Source organism: Thrips palmi, unplaced genomic scaffold, assembly GCF_012932325.1.
Source record: "Thrips palmi isolate BJ-2018 unplaced genomic scaffold, TpBJ-2018v1 HiC_scaffold_1, whole genome shotgun sequence".
In the NCBI taxonomy this organism is placed as follows: Eukaryota; Metazoa; Arthropoda; class Insecta; order Thysanoptera; family Thripidae; genus Thrips; species Thrips palmi.
This window is the reverse complement of record NW_023144620.1, coordinates 5,746,537-5,761,834: the sequence shown is the minus strand read 5'-3', so window position 1 is coordinate 5,761,834 and position 15,298 is coordinate 5,746,537. Positions and strand designations below refer to the sequence as shown.

The window sequence follows — 15,298 nt, the reverse complement described above, 5'->3', positions numbered from 1 at the left end:
CACGGCGTGGCGTGGCATGGCACGCCACGCCACGGCCCTTCCGCGTCCGCCCGATGCACCGTGACGCAACGTGTCCCCAATGAGCGCGACTTGATTCGATTTGGATCGAGGTTTATATGACGGCCCGGACGTCGCGACGACGACGGCGTCCTCGAGGGGGAGGGGGGGGAGGCCTCGTGCAGACTGGCTGGCTGCGACACTGCGACACGCTGGGCGTAAAGCAAGCAGCGTTATCGCCGGCCTGGTGTTCGCGCCGCGAGCACCTGTGCAGCTTGGCGCGCACCGCGTGTGTACGGGTGACGGGTGTGCGCCATGGGCCGCCCCGCCCCGCCCCGCCCAAGACGTCTCCTACAACTACTACACACCTGCTGCTGGCATTTTCGCCGAGCCCAGTTTGGCGCGCTCTTGCGTCTTTACTTCGGTGATCTTTTGCGCGGAGCGGAGCGCGGAGCAGGTTCGGCTGGCATTTTCCGCCCGAGTTGTGTGATGATGATTCGACCGTCTGTGCACACACACACATACACTGACAGGCAGATATATACACACTCGTGGTGCATTGGCGGGGCTGGCCGCCGACATGTGAAACGCGCCGCCTTGTGTTCCCACCGATTTTGCGGGTAGGGGCGCGTCGCTGCGCCGCGCGTTGCCAGGTTATCACAATTTATCTGCAGTCGTGAATCATCTGTGTTTGCAGTGCAGAGGCAGAGGCCTGGTCGCCTCAAACGCCACATCGCGGCCGCGCGCCGTGGTTGGCTGGCGTACTGTCTGCCGCCCCGACCGCATCCTTCGGGTTTCGATTTTGAAACGCGATTTCTGGTTGTTGCCGCGCCGTTTTTTTCTGGATTGCGATGACGTGCTGGCTGGCTGGCTGGCCGCCTGTATAGCGTGCGTAATTATGTCGCGGAAAAAGGGGAGACGCGGAGGAACACACTCGGTTTCAACAGGCGGTGCCGCACGGCCGCGTCCCTACGGCTTGTGCAACGCCGGTGATGCGCCGCGGGGCGGGGCTGGGCGGGGCGGCGTCACTCAGCCAAAACGGAGTCGCGGAACTACTGCCACACCGCGTGCGGTTCGCGCGCACGGGTCAAGACTCCGGTCCGCGGCCGCGAATCATCGGACCCAATGTTGGACCGCTATGTCTGTTTGACCGCTGCGGACACACTGTCTGAAAGAAGAGTTTCTTCCAGTGGACACACTGTCGGTCGACGCGCGCACTGGGACAGTCTGCCTTGGGAGTCGGCGATGACTCGAAGTTATAACTGAAATTTTGTAGCCAAATGATACCTATCACGAGGCGTGCTTTCCTCGTCGCGGTGGTCGGGGTGTTTAATTGACACTCCGAAATGGGATTACGTGTCCGGTGAGCTGGCATCGCCTTGTCAAGTACTACCTGCAAGGCGGCAAGGCTGTGCCCGGCGCGGCGCCCCGGGCGGTCCAGCAGGCCCGCCGCGGCCGGGGCTTCCGATGACGGTGTGATATCCGGTCACGATTTGGCGCTCGTTTTTGAATGTGACGCAAGGCGAGGCGCGGCGGCGCAGTTTGTGTGGCGATGTCCAGAGAAAGTGACTCCGGGAATATCCTCTCGTCTCGTCTTGGCGGTATGGACGCCGCGGCTCCGGCGCTCCGCGGCACTCCAGCGCGCGGGATGCTGGAAACAGCTGGAAACAAGGCGACTGACTATCGTCGTGAGATTACAGTGTCGTGATGCAAGCCAGCCAGTCGGCTACACGTGTGTGAGCGATCCTGTTTGGTCTGGGCCTTCCCTGCCTTGGGCTGCCTTCCCTGCCAGTGCCGTGCCGCGCATTGCGGCGCACAGTGGGCCAGAAGACCGGTGGAGGCGGCCAGAACTCTAGACGCGTTTTGAGCTCCAGAGTCGCGAAATAGGACTGGAACCGAACGTGTGACCCCACCAATGAATTGCTCTCGGAACGAGGAGTCCATTGGTGGGGGTCACACGTTCGGTTCGAGTCCTGCTTAGCGACTCTGGAGCTCAAAACGCGTCTAGAGTTTTGGCCGCCTCCACCGGTCTTCTGGCCCACTGTGCGGCGTGTTTCTCGCTGAAAAGCGCGTCGTCCACGTCGTGGCCGCGGTGCCGCGGGGTGTTGGCAGCCCTGAGCGAGCCGCACAGCCGCACAATACGGTTGCCCAACCTGCAGTCCTGCCGTCCCATCGACGCGCCACTCAGTCAGTCGCTGCGCTACGCCTGCTACGCCTGCTACGCCTGCCCGCAGCGATTCCGCAGAATGACTCTGTCTCTCTCGCACCCACTCGGGACGCCCCGCGGGTGCGGGAGAGACGGGACGAGTCCGCCGGGCGTCGGTTTTACGGCCCTGCCGGCGGTAAAGCCCCTCGCCGCGACGGCCTTTAATTTTCTGCAATCAGCGACTCGGGGAAACAAACCGGGAAATCGTCGGAATTGGCGCGCGGCGTTTGAAATGCATCGCGATTGTGGGGCAACTTTTGAGCGCGTGGAATTTGAGCGACTTATCGCGCGGAGCGCACGCCAATCCTGTTGTCCTTTGTTACGTTTTCCAAGGTTTTTTTTTGTTCCTCGCTGCTCTGCTGTTCTCTCTGCGACCGCTCTCATTAGACACAGCCAGGCCCCGATTACCGTCATCACGCCGCTTAGATGCGTGTTTACTCGCTGTTGATGCTCGCGCCATCTCCGTCTCACACTCGACGCCGTGACCGGACAGTTTCTTCTCTTTTTTTTTACGAGAATGTTTTAGCATTTCCATACTTGATCCGGAATGCTAGCCTTCCGCGGCGACAAAGATCTCTCTCCCTCTCTCTCGCGGCGGGCGGCACTCCCCCGGCGGAGCTCAGTCTGTCTCTCTCGCACTCGTGAGGCGTGCCGTAGGGGTGCGAGAGAGACGGGGCGACGGCCGGTCCAGCGCCACTGTCACCACCAGCTGGCTGCTGTCACCGACTGACTGGCCGGCTGACTGGCGGGCCGCGCGTCGTGGGAAGTGGAAGTAGAAGTGGAAGTTCCACCCGATTGTCTTTCTTTCTTTTCCTCCGCCCGGTTTCTCTCCGCGGCGCGGCCTGCCGGGCCTGCCCTGGCACCGGTACAGTATCGCTGTCGCGCTGCGGGGGCGGCGGCGAGGCGGCCTGCCTACGGCAGTGGCCTACGGTGTATCGGTTGTCCAATTCGGTCAGCCCGTCGCCATCGCGTCGGCGCCTTTGCGTCTGTCCCTTACAGTGCGGCAGCAGGCCGGGGGGAGAAAGCGGCCCGGTGGACCGTCGCGGACGTGGACGTGACATGACGGCTGCTGGATGTGCGATGTGGCACTGCAAGGCACGCCAAGGCACTGCACTGCGAGGCGCTGTCGGCCGAGAAAGGCCACTGCATGTGCAGCAGCGCGGTTCGCTTCCGGACAGCCGGCCGGCCGCCCTTGGCCGCGCCTAGCACTCTGTTGCCGTCTCTCTCGCACCCCTACGGCACGCCGGGCGCGCCCCGCGAGTGCGAGAGAGACGGCGGCACGGGCCAGCCCGCCGGACGGCGAATAAAGCAGTGGCGTGGCCGCGTGGCCGGCCGGCAGATTAATTGAAACCGCCGTTTGGAGGATGGACGGCGTCGTTAGGCCGCAATGCCCGGCAATGCCGCGGAGCCGCGATCGACTGGCCGAGTGCCAGAGTGCCGGGCCGTGTGTCCCTGCCGTCTGTCTCTCTCGCACACTCGGGGCGCGCCGTGAGGGTGCGAGAGAGACGGCGGACCAGCCTGCTGGGCGGGCGGGGGGCCGTGGCCGCCGTGGCACCGGGCACCTGTTTGGCGAAACCCGATCCGTCGACGGCGCGTATTTCTCGGTGAAGGGTTGTTGCATCGGAGAGGAGGCAGGCGCCGTCGTGGACGTGGACGCCGTCCACCAAGGCTGCGTAGCGAGGCGTGAGGCGTCGGCCCCTGCATTCGAAACGACCCAACCGAACCCGACGCGGCGGCACGGCACGGCACGGCGCGGGGAGGATGGTCCGAGGATGGCCGCCCCGCCGCGGCGTGCCGGGCATGCCCAAGCAAGCCGAGGCCGGCGCGGCGCCTCCACGGGCGTTTGCTCATTGCGTTGGCCGCGTGAGTGCGGTTCATTCCGCGCCGCGTGGAAGGTCGTGTCGCTGCGCTGCGCTGCGCGCGTCGCCGCGGTGACGAATTTCTCTGTGATGGCGATGTAAACGGCCGGCCGGCACGCACGGCTCCAGGCTCCAGGCTGCAGGCGGGTCGACGCGCGGCTTTCTACCGCCGTCTGAACGGTGTTGAACAGCGTGGAGGCGCCCGACCGGAGCCTGCGCCCCGCGGCCACCTCGGGATGCAGCGTGCGGCACAAGGGGTCAGCGCCCAGGAGCGCCGCTGGTACTGTTTCACGATGAGGACCAGGTAGGGCTTGGGGCCACCCTGGCCGCCTGGGTTAATGAGTTTCGGTGGCGGTGGTGGGTGGTTCGAATCTGGCGGCCGCCGTGTCGTCCATCAGCGAGCAGCGCGTCTCGTCTCGTCACGCCCCGCCGCGGCCGCCGCGGCCTCCTCCCCGGCGATGAGCTGCAAGAGGTAACGGCGCTGTCCACCAGGCCGCGCGGACGCGACGCGACGCGACTCCGGAGTGCTTGGCGCCGACGGCGAGGCGCGTTGACTCACATCCCCCTGCGCGGCCAGGCAGGCAGGCAAGGCGATGACAGTGTGATGACACCCCGGCCTAATTTCGCCACGGCGCCCCGTGTGTCTGAGGCTGACGCTGGATCCGGAAAAAAGGACTCGCGAGCCTGTTCGCCGGGCCGCATCGCCGCGTCGCGCCGCCCGTTTTGGGCGCCGCGGGGCGCTGCAGCCGAGGGCCTCTCGATCCTCAGCCTGCCGAATCGAGGGGCTTGCAGCTTGCTGGAGGGCCGTTGCGTCACGCCACTGGGTTGCCACACACGGCCCACTCTTAATAGGGACTCGCGCCGGCCCGGGTGGCCGGACACACTTCCGATCGGCACTCCGAGTTTCTCGTCGTGTCCGTACAAAGGGCCCACGGCTTGGCCGCCCGCCTGGCTAGCTGGTTCGTTCGGTATTTATGGCCCCCCGAGTCGAAAAGTCGCGGGGCGCGCCGCCGGTCCCGGAGGAACGGGTGGTCCCGGAGGTCCCGGAGGAACGGGCCGGAAGCAGGCGGGGAAACTATACGCACGCACACAGACACGGGCACTCACACAGACGCACAGACACACACAGACACCTGCAGGCGCAACCTGTAGTTTGGCTGCGATTTTCCCCCCCGTGCAAGTGCACGCCTCCGCCGTTTGAACTTTCCTCTCTCGCACTGCATTCGTTATTATCGTCATTATTTCTTTCTGCCATTGTGCGCGCGCGCTGCTCGCCGTGGCAGTGGAGACCTGACGAACGGCCGAGCCTGCACCGTCAGGCCCGGCCTGGAGACCGCCATCGGCGCCGTGGTGATCTCGCGAGTGGTTTGGCGGCGCGTCAACGACCACCTCCCGGTGGCAACCTCGCCGTCGGCGAAAATGTGCGAAAATTCTCGGAAAAGCACCACGGGTCGTCACAGAGGTCGGTGGGTGGAAGCGGCCCCCAGCACACGACGACGGCGGCCTCACCGACGGCGGCCTCACCGACGGCGGCCTCACCGACGGCGGCCAGCTCCCCGAACCCGAAGGCGGCCCCGGCATTCTCCGTGGCCGGCGATGCGAACACACACGATCGTCGATATGGTCATTGTGCCGAAATGGGGCTGCCGCCGCTACACTGCCACCGCGGTGGGATACTTGGCCTTGATGGCCCCGCGGCGGCCCCGGCCCCGTTCGCGGCGGATTGGAAAAAGGAAAGGGGGAGGGGGGATGGCGCTAATGGCGAGTCACGTTAAGTGTGTTGCGAGACAATGGCCCCTGTTGATGATGCGTGCCGAAGTGACGTTTGAATGACGCGGGGGAAAGGGGGGGGGGAAGCGTCGCCCCTTTCCCCGCCTCTCTCTCCGCCTCTCGCGGTGACCCCCGCCGTGCCGTTTTCGGAGGCTGCTTCTTCCGCGGTGGCTGTGCGCTGCCAGTGACTGCTCGTGCGCGCGCATTCATTGGCCCGTGCTTCATGCATTGCCCCATTCGCGAGGCGCCCCGCATTAATGCCGACTTCTGCGTCGCTCGCCCGCCTACCACTGTTAAAACTTTGAACAGTGCAGGCAGCACCGCGGCGACCGCGTCGCCGGCCTTGGCGGCGTTATCAGTGTCCCTCCGCTGGCCGCGGTGCCGCCGTCTCCCTCTCTCTCGCACCCCTACGGGACACCCCGTGAGTGCGACAGAGACAGCGACAGTCTGCGGGGCTGCTGCAGGGTAAGGGACTCGTTGTCCATCCTTCGAGTCCACCTCGCCGTCCTCTTCACCGTCGTGCACGTCGGCGGCGCGGATGCGGTTTTCAGGCCGCCTGCCCGCTGCTCTCGGTGCGCGCCGCCGGCCAGGACAACTTCCTGGTCCGCGTGGGCCGCGTCGCCGCGTGTGCACACCGCGACGGAAACGGCGGGCGGGATCTAATCTCGGCAGCGAGCGCGTAATTGTTTTTAAACTCGGCGCGGCGCCCCGCGACCTTGCGGCCCCGCGGCGGAGGGGAGTGCGACGACGACGCGCTGCCGCGCTGTCTTCGATTGTCTGTCTCCCTCGCACCCGCACCCGGGGACGCCCCCGAGTGCGGGACAGACACTGTCGCGTCGGTTGGTTTGCTCCGTTTCCCGGAGTCCATTGTCCTTGATTCGCCGCCTGCTCCTGATTCATTTATTCCTTGGCTGTCGTTAGCGCTGCACGGCGAGGCGGCAGGGCGGCAAGGATGGCTGCGCCTAATTCAACCTCGTTTGATTAGCGGGGCCGCCGCGACCCGCGCGCCGCGTCGCTGCCTTGCTTGTTTGGCGGGGCGGAGTGGAGCGGGGCGTTGTTTTACGCGCCGGTAGAGGCCGCGGACCGTCCGTCCGTCGCGCTGCTGCAGGCCAGCAAAGCCAGGCCAGGCCATAGGCCGAGCCATAGGCCGCGCTGCCGCTGCCGAGTTATTAGGAACGAATCGCCCTCATTAATCATTGGCACTTGCGCCCCGCCCCGCCTCGCTCGCGGAATGGCGAGATGAACCGGAACGCGTTGCGCTCGCCGTGTGTTTTTACGGACAGCGCGCTTGCTTTGCTTTCGCCTCCGATTTCGGATTTGGCCCGCACTTCGGCCTCACCCCACCCCGCCCCGCCCCGCCGGCGTGTCCCTCCGCTCATTCGCACGGCGCCATTGATTGCATTTCCCGCTTTCGGGCCCTTCGGCCGCTCCGGCGCCCCTTTCGTTGGGCCCCTCGCGGGCCATCGGGACTTTCCAATCTCCGGCAAACAATGAGCTAATAAATCATATTGGGCCGCGAGCTGCAGCAGCGAACACGGCGAGCTGCGTAGCGCGGACCGCGTGGAGGGGAGGGGGGGACTTGTACGCGGGAGGGCTCGGCGTGCCTCCCTGCGGCCCGGACCGCCGGCACGGCACCGCCGGCATTATCTGCTAATCGTGAAGTCGGTCGTGGGTTCGACTCCCCGTGTCCCCTGTCGACGAGAGAAATGATCGTTCGGCCGTCGCAGCGATGTCGCGATGCTGGTCCCCTGCGTGTGTGTCATCACTCCGGGTTGCTGCGCCACTGCACTGGTGAGCGGCCCGGCCGGTGCAGTGGCGGCCCTGTCGCCGGCGTGACGTCACCGACGTGACGGACAACGCGGACGTCGTGGTGGTGGTGAAAGCATCGGGCACAAGAAAATGAAAGGAAAGCTCTGCTATGTGCCTTACTGGTGGACGGTATGTGTGTGAGTGTGTGTGTGTGTGTGTGTGGCGCTTGCGTTCGAACAATAGACGGCCACCCGTGCAGCGTAGCCAACCCGAGCAAAGAGAAGGAGGAAAAAAGTTCACTGTGGCTGCGGTCTTTGAACGCCTGTGCCCTTCTAGTGCACTAATCGGCTTCTGGACGCTTGGCGGGCGGTTCGCTGGTGTCTTAGTGCCGCCGCTGGAGCTCTAGATGTCTTTTTTTTGTAGCCCCTATTGGCAGCACCCGTTGCGGCGTGCGCTGGGGCGTGCGTCGCTCGGCCGCTGGCGCCAATGGCCCAAGGGTATCGTAATGGGACTGGCGGTTCCATTAATTCCAGGAGGTGGCTCCGCGCTGCTCCGCGCTCCGCCACACTGTCGGGGTGAACGCCTCCCGAGACAACAGGGCCCCGCGACGCGCCTGGACGCGGCCCGCTGGACAAGGCGATCACCGCCATAATCTTGTTACCGCGCCCAGATTGCTCTTGTTTTTGCTGCCGGATTGGTTTGGGACGTGCCGCTGCACTGTTGTTGTTGTTGTTGCCGCCAATTTGGCGCTGGTAACTTTGGTGATTTTTTTTTGTTTTCTGCTTTTTTTTTGTTGTTGCGTGGGCGGGTTTGGTCGGCGCGTGCGCCCCTGCGCGCCCCGAGGAAAGAAAGTGGCATTGGCCGGGGCACCGAGATGGCGGCCCTGGATTGGCTGAGCCTGTTTTTCAGTGTGCCTACGTCGCGAACGGTCCTTGTGCACGTCCCGCGTCCCGCCGGCCAGGCCACGGCCAGGCCGAAGGTGGCGGTACGGTCACCTCCGGCAGTCACTGCTTGCTTGCACAACGGGCCGGCCATCCGATGGCATAGCCGCTCTGGGAGCGGCGATGCAAACTACTTGCAGTGCAGGCGCTGCACTCGACTGGACTGGTCAGTCTTTGCCAATATCTCGCTCCATTGGCCCATCGGGGCCGCCGCGCCGCCCCTCTGTGAGGCGTGCGGGGGCGTCGGGGGCCGCGGCACTGTATGCCGAGCTAATGGGCGCGTCTTTGTGGCGGAGTTTAGTCAGCGCCCAGTGAGTGTGTGTGCACTAGACGCGTTAGTGTCGGCGGCTCTGCGGCCTCCTCTCTTTTCATGCGGCCGTATTGCCAACGCGATGGCGGTTTTCGCGGGAGCGTCTCGCGGGTCTCGCGCATTCACACGCCGTGTATTCATCATCACGAGACGCGTGCTTTGTGCGTCCGTCTGTCTGTCTGTCTGTCTGTCTGTCTGTCTGTCTGTCTGTCTGTCTGTCTGTCTGTCTGTCCGTGCGCGACCCGGCGCGGGTGTCGACACGAACCCTCCACCGATGGCCGTGGCGTGCAGGGCCGTGCAGGGCCCGCCCGCGCCCTTCGCGCCAAACTGAGCGGCCCCGTTTTTGTTTTGAATTGAATGGGTGGCGCCACTCGGCGGCGTGCCTCGAGCACCCCGTCCACCCCGTCCACTTTGTCGCCGCGTGATGGGAGTGGCTCGCCAGACAATGCGCGAGACGCCGTCCAGACGCCGGCCATTGTCATCTCTCAGGTTCGGCGGGCTGTGCTTGGGCTGCTCCGTGATGATGGTGCGCCACGCCCCCGCCCGCAATCGGCGACCTTGGCCCGCCTGCGTGTGGTGGAGGCCCTCGGTCCACCGTCAAGCTGCTCTTGATGACGAGGGCGGAACTTCCCGCGAGCCTGCCTGAGGCCTCCGCGCCGGCGCGTTAAGCAAACCACGCCGTCCATGACGCCATGCCCGCGCGCAGCGCAAACCTGCCTGCCTGGCGTACTTACATTGCACTGGCCGCTCGCAAAGGTGAAATTAGCGGTAAACGCGGCTGCGAGGCACTTACTGCGAGGTGCGGGTGGCTGGCCAGGCCAGGCCAATACCGGGCCGATTAGTTGCAGGGGTCAGTGGTTGCCGTTTGGGCCCCTTGGGGGGCCCTATGCCCGTGGGGCTGCGGGGGCCCCGCCGCGGACTGCGAGTACCGCGACGCGGCGGAAGGCTCGAGGCAGCAGAGCGGAGCCCCGCCCCGCCCCGCCCCGCCTTGCCAGTAACCTTTCCTGTATTGTAATGCGGGCGGGAGCGCTGACCGCGCTGCGCGTACATATCGTGTGCCGCTGGACAACGCGCCGGGCTTCAGCAACGCAGTTTTTCCTTCCTTTCTGAAGAGATTTGGTTGATTTCCACCACCGCCTTCAGTCTCAGTTCCAACCAACCTACAGTAGTAAAACATTTCCGATTTCCAAGAAAAACTTTTTGGCTGCGTCGTTGACTTGGTGGACGTCGTTGACTTTGGCCGGGCGATGCGCCAGCAGATGCTATCGCTTGGCACGCGGGCGACGCAACTCGCTGCTTAATTTGTGCGATCGAACGGGTACCCCGCAGTAGCCTGGAGTGGCCTGCAGTGCCCCCCACTACCCCCACCCCTGATCGGACCCCCTAGTCGCGGCAGGGCGAGGCAGGCAGGGCCAGGCAATCCCCAGCAGCATTCCAGCCGCTGCTGTCGCTCCTTCGTTAGTGTTTCTGGTTTTGTTTTTGCCCGGCAGTGGCGTGGCGTGGCCGTGCCGTGTCACGCCACTGTGTGAAGCAGTACCCCTTTGGGACATCACGCGGTGCGGAATATTTAAAAAGGCGCTCCTCGGAATAGCAATCGCTGGCGGCGTGGTTGTTGACGTCCTCCTCGTCTGCACACCGATTCCGAACAGTGCTTGTCTCTGTCTTTCTCACTCGCGCGCTCTGGTGGAAATAGAGTGCGAGAGAGACAGACTGATTGTTCGTTCGGGAGAAATGTGATACTCGGTGACCTTCACCTCGGCGTCGTTGTTCGGCGGCCAGCCCAATTGTGGTTCAATGCCAGGTCGCTGGAGGCGCTGGAGTCTCGCCGGAGGCCCCGCCAAGGACGGCGAGGACGGGGAAGGGGCGGCGATGAGTCGAACCGGTTTGGCGGCGCCTGGGATGCCTTGATGCCGCTGGAGAGGAGTGCCGAGGGCTGCGCTGGAGGCTCGCTGCCCGTCAACGGAATGAAACTTCAGCGGCAGGCGATGGCGTCGGGGACGGGGTGGGAAATGTGTGACGACTTAGAAGGACGTCCACGCCGTGACCGTCGAGGTGACCGTGGTGGTTCGCGACGCCCAGCCACTGCACCTGCACTGCAAAGCATGCCGGGGAAAGGTTGTCGGATTCCGAGCGTTCTGGGGTACCGCCGCGGTACCGTTGATAAGTTCGACTCGGCAAAGGGCGTGGTTGGCCGGGGCTACTGTACTCTGATTCGCTGTCTTTCTCGCACTCGCAGTGTGCCGTGGCTGTGCGAGAGAGCGCGCTGTTGGCTGCCTGCTTCCGGGCATTCCGGCGGGCATAGCGCGGCATAGCCGGCGGGGTCGCGGAGAAAGGGCGCCGGCGTGCATGCCCCGCCGCCACACTGCGAAAAACGGCGCGCAACGTCGAATAAACTTGACGACAGCGAAATGTGAGGAATGCGCGCGCTTTGCGCTGGAATGGAGTTTCTAGTGTAGCCGCGTCCTGCTGGTCTGTCCGACCGGCGCTGTCAGCGGCCGAGCCTGCTCGCCGGCGTGTCTGCCTGCACTGCGGAGCCGAACCGGGTGATTAACTCGGCGCCGACAGGCGGGGTGTAAAACGCTGTAAAGGGTGTACCCAATGGTCGTGATGTGCCACTCCCCCTCCCGCAGTGTGTCGCCCTACTCCGCGGCCCTGCTCTGCCTCAGCCCGGAATGCGGCTCGGATTGACTGCACCGCCCCGCCCCGCCTTTGGCCGGAGAAAGGGCACCTGTCTCCACGCAGGCCCCCCGCCCCACCGCCAGGCCCCCGATGAGGGTGGCGCTCCACTCATTACTAAGCTGCTCGAATGGAAATGAAAAACACGACGCCACCAGGGTGGCCATTCACTCCGGACGCCTCATGAGAGCGAGAGAGAGGGAGAGCTTCCGCCCGCGATGAGTGCACCGGGGTCTCGACCGGGGTCGTGGCCGTCGGCGCCCCGGCCGGCGCCTCGTAGGGCATCGCTGGGCTTAGCGCGACATGCAGGCGTTGCAGTGTGCCAGGACATCGGCCCCTCGGCCCGCCCTAGGGCTTCGCTGCCCCGCCGCCCCGCCGCTGCATTCCGACCGGCAATCCAATTTGCTGCTATCTGCCTGCGGGGCCCTCGCCCGGCCGCGCGGATGGGGCGGAGGATCCGGCTGCGTCACCCGCCGGGAGGAGGCGGTGCAGGCCGAGACGGAGGCGAGTGGCCCGTGGCACGCGGGACGCTTCCGGCGCGCGTCCGGGTCCGCGTTGGCCGCCGGGTCAGGTCTGAGGCCGAGGTCCGAGAGGCTGAGGGCAGTGGAGCCTCCATCGCTCGGCTTGTTCGAATTTCGAGCAGCGTCGTGGAGCCCAGCCGGATGCTGCTGGGTCCCTCCGGCTCCCAGGCTGAGGCGGCGCGTCCCAAGCCCTGACGGAATGCACCTGCGGTTCGCTGCCTCACTGCCACCGCGGCGGCGAATATTATTTGTTCTCCGGCTGGTACTGCACTGTAATTACCTGCCGCTCGGCGTACAGGGCGATGACGACGACGCCGTGACCACCGATTCGGCGGCCCGCGGCTTCCCACGACCGCCGCGCCCCGCACTGTCGGCTGATCGCTATCGCCGAACACTCACTCACACACACACGGCAATTTTATTTGTGTGTATTGGGCGCTCGCGATTCTGTGGGATTTTTTCCACGGTTTTGAGTGGTGCCGGCAGGGCGCTGCGGCGCGGAGGTCCTCCCGAATGTAGTAGAGCCCCGCCCCGCCCCGCCCGTCGTCCGCGGCCCAGTTTTGCGCTATCAGATGGGACGTGCTATCGGTCGCACTTTCTCACTCTCGCGGAAGAAAGTGTCTCCCTTTTTGTTCCTCTTCTTGCGGCGGGGCGGCGCATCTGCCGCACTGTCGAAACAGGCCGACTCCTTGAAGGGGGCACTGCAAAACTGCATCGTGGAGAAGGTCCCCACTGTAAGCCCTGGATGTTGTTGCGTTTTTCTGATGGAAGTATTTTGACTGTTTCAGGTGAGCTGGTGAGCCAGGCGGTCAGCATCCCGGCATGCAGGTGCGTCTTACGTGCTGCGGACTGAGTGCTTCTGTGCGTCTGTCGCACTCGTGGGGCGGTCCTCACGGGTGCGAGAGAGACAGAGCGACGGAATCGCTGGGCTGACGATAACTCTGGATTTTGGGAGACGGTTTCTGGTGTAGTACCACGTGACCGGTGCAGCGGGATCGTTGTTGGACTGGGATTGACGCGGGTCTGGCTGCAGGCTGTGGCGTTACGACCACTTAATATTTTTTTTACGTGCGTCATTGTGTTGGATTAGTCCGCGAGAGGCGAGCCGGGCAGCCGGGCGGCAGAGCTTATTGCTGGCTTACTTAGCAGCGCTTCTCAAACGGGGCTTCCAAAGTGCCAAGTGACTTTGATTCCATGTTACTATTTATGTGAGACACAAAAATGCGAAAAAAAAATGTATCTGAAACCTGGAAATGTTTTTGAATGTTAATTTAAAGTGCTTTTTGACGCTGCTGTTTTTCGACGTGCAATTATCGAGTCACCTTCCGTCCGTTTCTTTCTCGGCCGGCATAGCAGCATTAATTCGATCGGCAAACATGCAAGAATTTCCGCCGCCGGCTGCGCCGAGGCTGCGCCCAGGCCGGCAAAGGCGAGGCCGAGCGCCGCGCTTGTGTGTCTCTAGATCCAGCGGCCAGATAGATAGACGAATGCATTGAATGGTGCACTGGCCGGGCCGGCCTGCGCATTGGCGGGTCGCGGGGCAGTCCCATGGCAGGCCTCCCAGGCCGTGGGCGAGGCTAGGCGAGGCGCATGACGGCTGTGTGGCACAGTGCTGCACAGTGTGGGCACGCGGCACCTGTTTAGCCTCGCGCTGTCGACGCCAGCGCTTGCTTTGATTTAAACGCGGAGTACGGAGTGCGCGGAGTAATTATTCCCCCAGCGGACCACGCAAAAAAAAGCGCCAGTAAAAAACATAAAGAGGAACAGGGAAAGCTGTACGCATCCTTTTTTTGTTGTTATTGTTGCTGAAAATGCATTCGGCTTTCTCTCCCCTTGTCGCGCGGCGATAATCGACTGTCATTTTCTCGCTGTGCAAGTGCGGGGCGGGGCGGGGCGTCTGCACGCCGCCGAGGTGTCGCGCCATTGAAATGAATATGCATTGGTTCGGCTGTCGCGGCGCTGTCGCCTCGTCACGGCCGCGTCACGCGCCCCGTCACGCGCCTCGTCACGCCTTCGTCCGTCACGTCCTTGTGTGTGTCGTGCGCGCCGGCGCCCGGGGCGAGGCGTGGCCGTCAGCGCGCCGACGGGCCGACGGGCAGGCCGGCGACGTGGACGTGGAGGCCGTCGTCGCCGTGCTGCGAGGCGCGGGGTCAGTGTCACCGAGGAAGACCGTGGAGCGCACCGCCTGCACCGCGTGCACCGCCGCCTTGTCTCGTTGCGGTCGCCGTCGTCCTGGCCGCGGCTGCCCGCCTCGTCGTCGTGGTCGTCGTCTGCCTTTGTCGTGAGTCGCGCTGCGGCGATGCGGTTCCAGCCCGCCGCATCGCGTTATATTCGTCACATTAGCGAAGCCCAGAGGCAAAGCCCACTCCGAAATGTGCTTCACCTCGCTCGCTCCGTCGCGCTCGGGCCGCTAGGGGTGCGAGAGAGACAGGGCGACGCGGTGCGGCGTGGGGCCTTGCCGCTGGCACAGTGCGTCCGCGCGCCCCCATCGGGGCCATCGGGGCTTGGGGCCGCGCCGGCCGCACGTTCGTTAACCTTTGGTGCCCCGCGGACGGCGCAGCCAATGGCGCAGCGGGTGGAGCGCAGCGATCGGCCTGGAGTGAATGAATGGACGAATGAACGAGCCAGCCAATGGGGAATGCGTATGGAAACGCGGGATCAGAACGTCGTCTTCTCCCCGCGCTGAACGGCCAGCTGCCCCGCCCCGCCCGGCCAATTTGCGTCGCGCGTGCCACCACGCCCCGCGCCATCCCGCCTCCTTGTTCTCGATGTATTTTCTTCTCACTTTTCTCGTGAAAGTCGACGCGGCCGTCGCCAAGGCAGCCCGTATACTAATCCGTCCCAACGGTCCAACGGGCGCGCGGACAGACGGACGCCGCGTAGGGTGACGGCACGGCCGAAACGAGGGCGGCACTAGATGACTCATCCGTTGACGCGGCGCGGGGCCCAGCGGGGCCCTGCAGGGCCGGGCAGCAGAAAAGGGTGCGGAGCGTGGCCGCGCGGCAAGGAAGCAAGCACCGCCAAGATGGCCCACAGTGATGGACTCCCCGGCTCAATTGAAAGTGGATCCGTAACTCCCTGCCTGCCTTTCCCTCGACGCGCCTTTTTCTAGGGGATCGGGCCATCTTGATCAGCGTGCCGTTTTGCTTTTGCTTGTTTTTAGCTTGTGTTTGCTTTGCCGCCGGTGTGCCGGCGACTTGAACGCACTCGGCAGGGCGGGCCTGGCAGGGCTGCCGGCCTTGTGGCGGTGGCGGTGCGCGGCCCGCTCG

The 15,298-nt window shown here is 64.5% G+C and overlaps 1 protein-coding gene across 9 annotated transcripts in view; it reads left to right on the top strand.

Moving 5' to 3' along the window:
• LOC117640877 (proteoglycan 4) overlaps positions 1-15,298 on the top strand; it is a 50,493-nt gene that overhangs the window by 8,096 nt on the left and 27,099 nt on the right. For 2 of the 9 annotated variants that reach the window (XM_034377849.1, XM_034377894.1), the window contains exon 2: positions 12,818-12,857. The exons of the other annotated variants lie outside the window; for them this stretch is intronic. The gene's annotated coding sequence lies outside the window, so the exon portion shown is untranslated. The remainder of the gene's footprint in view (positions 1-12,817; positions 12,858-15,298) is intronic. 9 annotated transcript variants of the gene reach the window in all.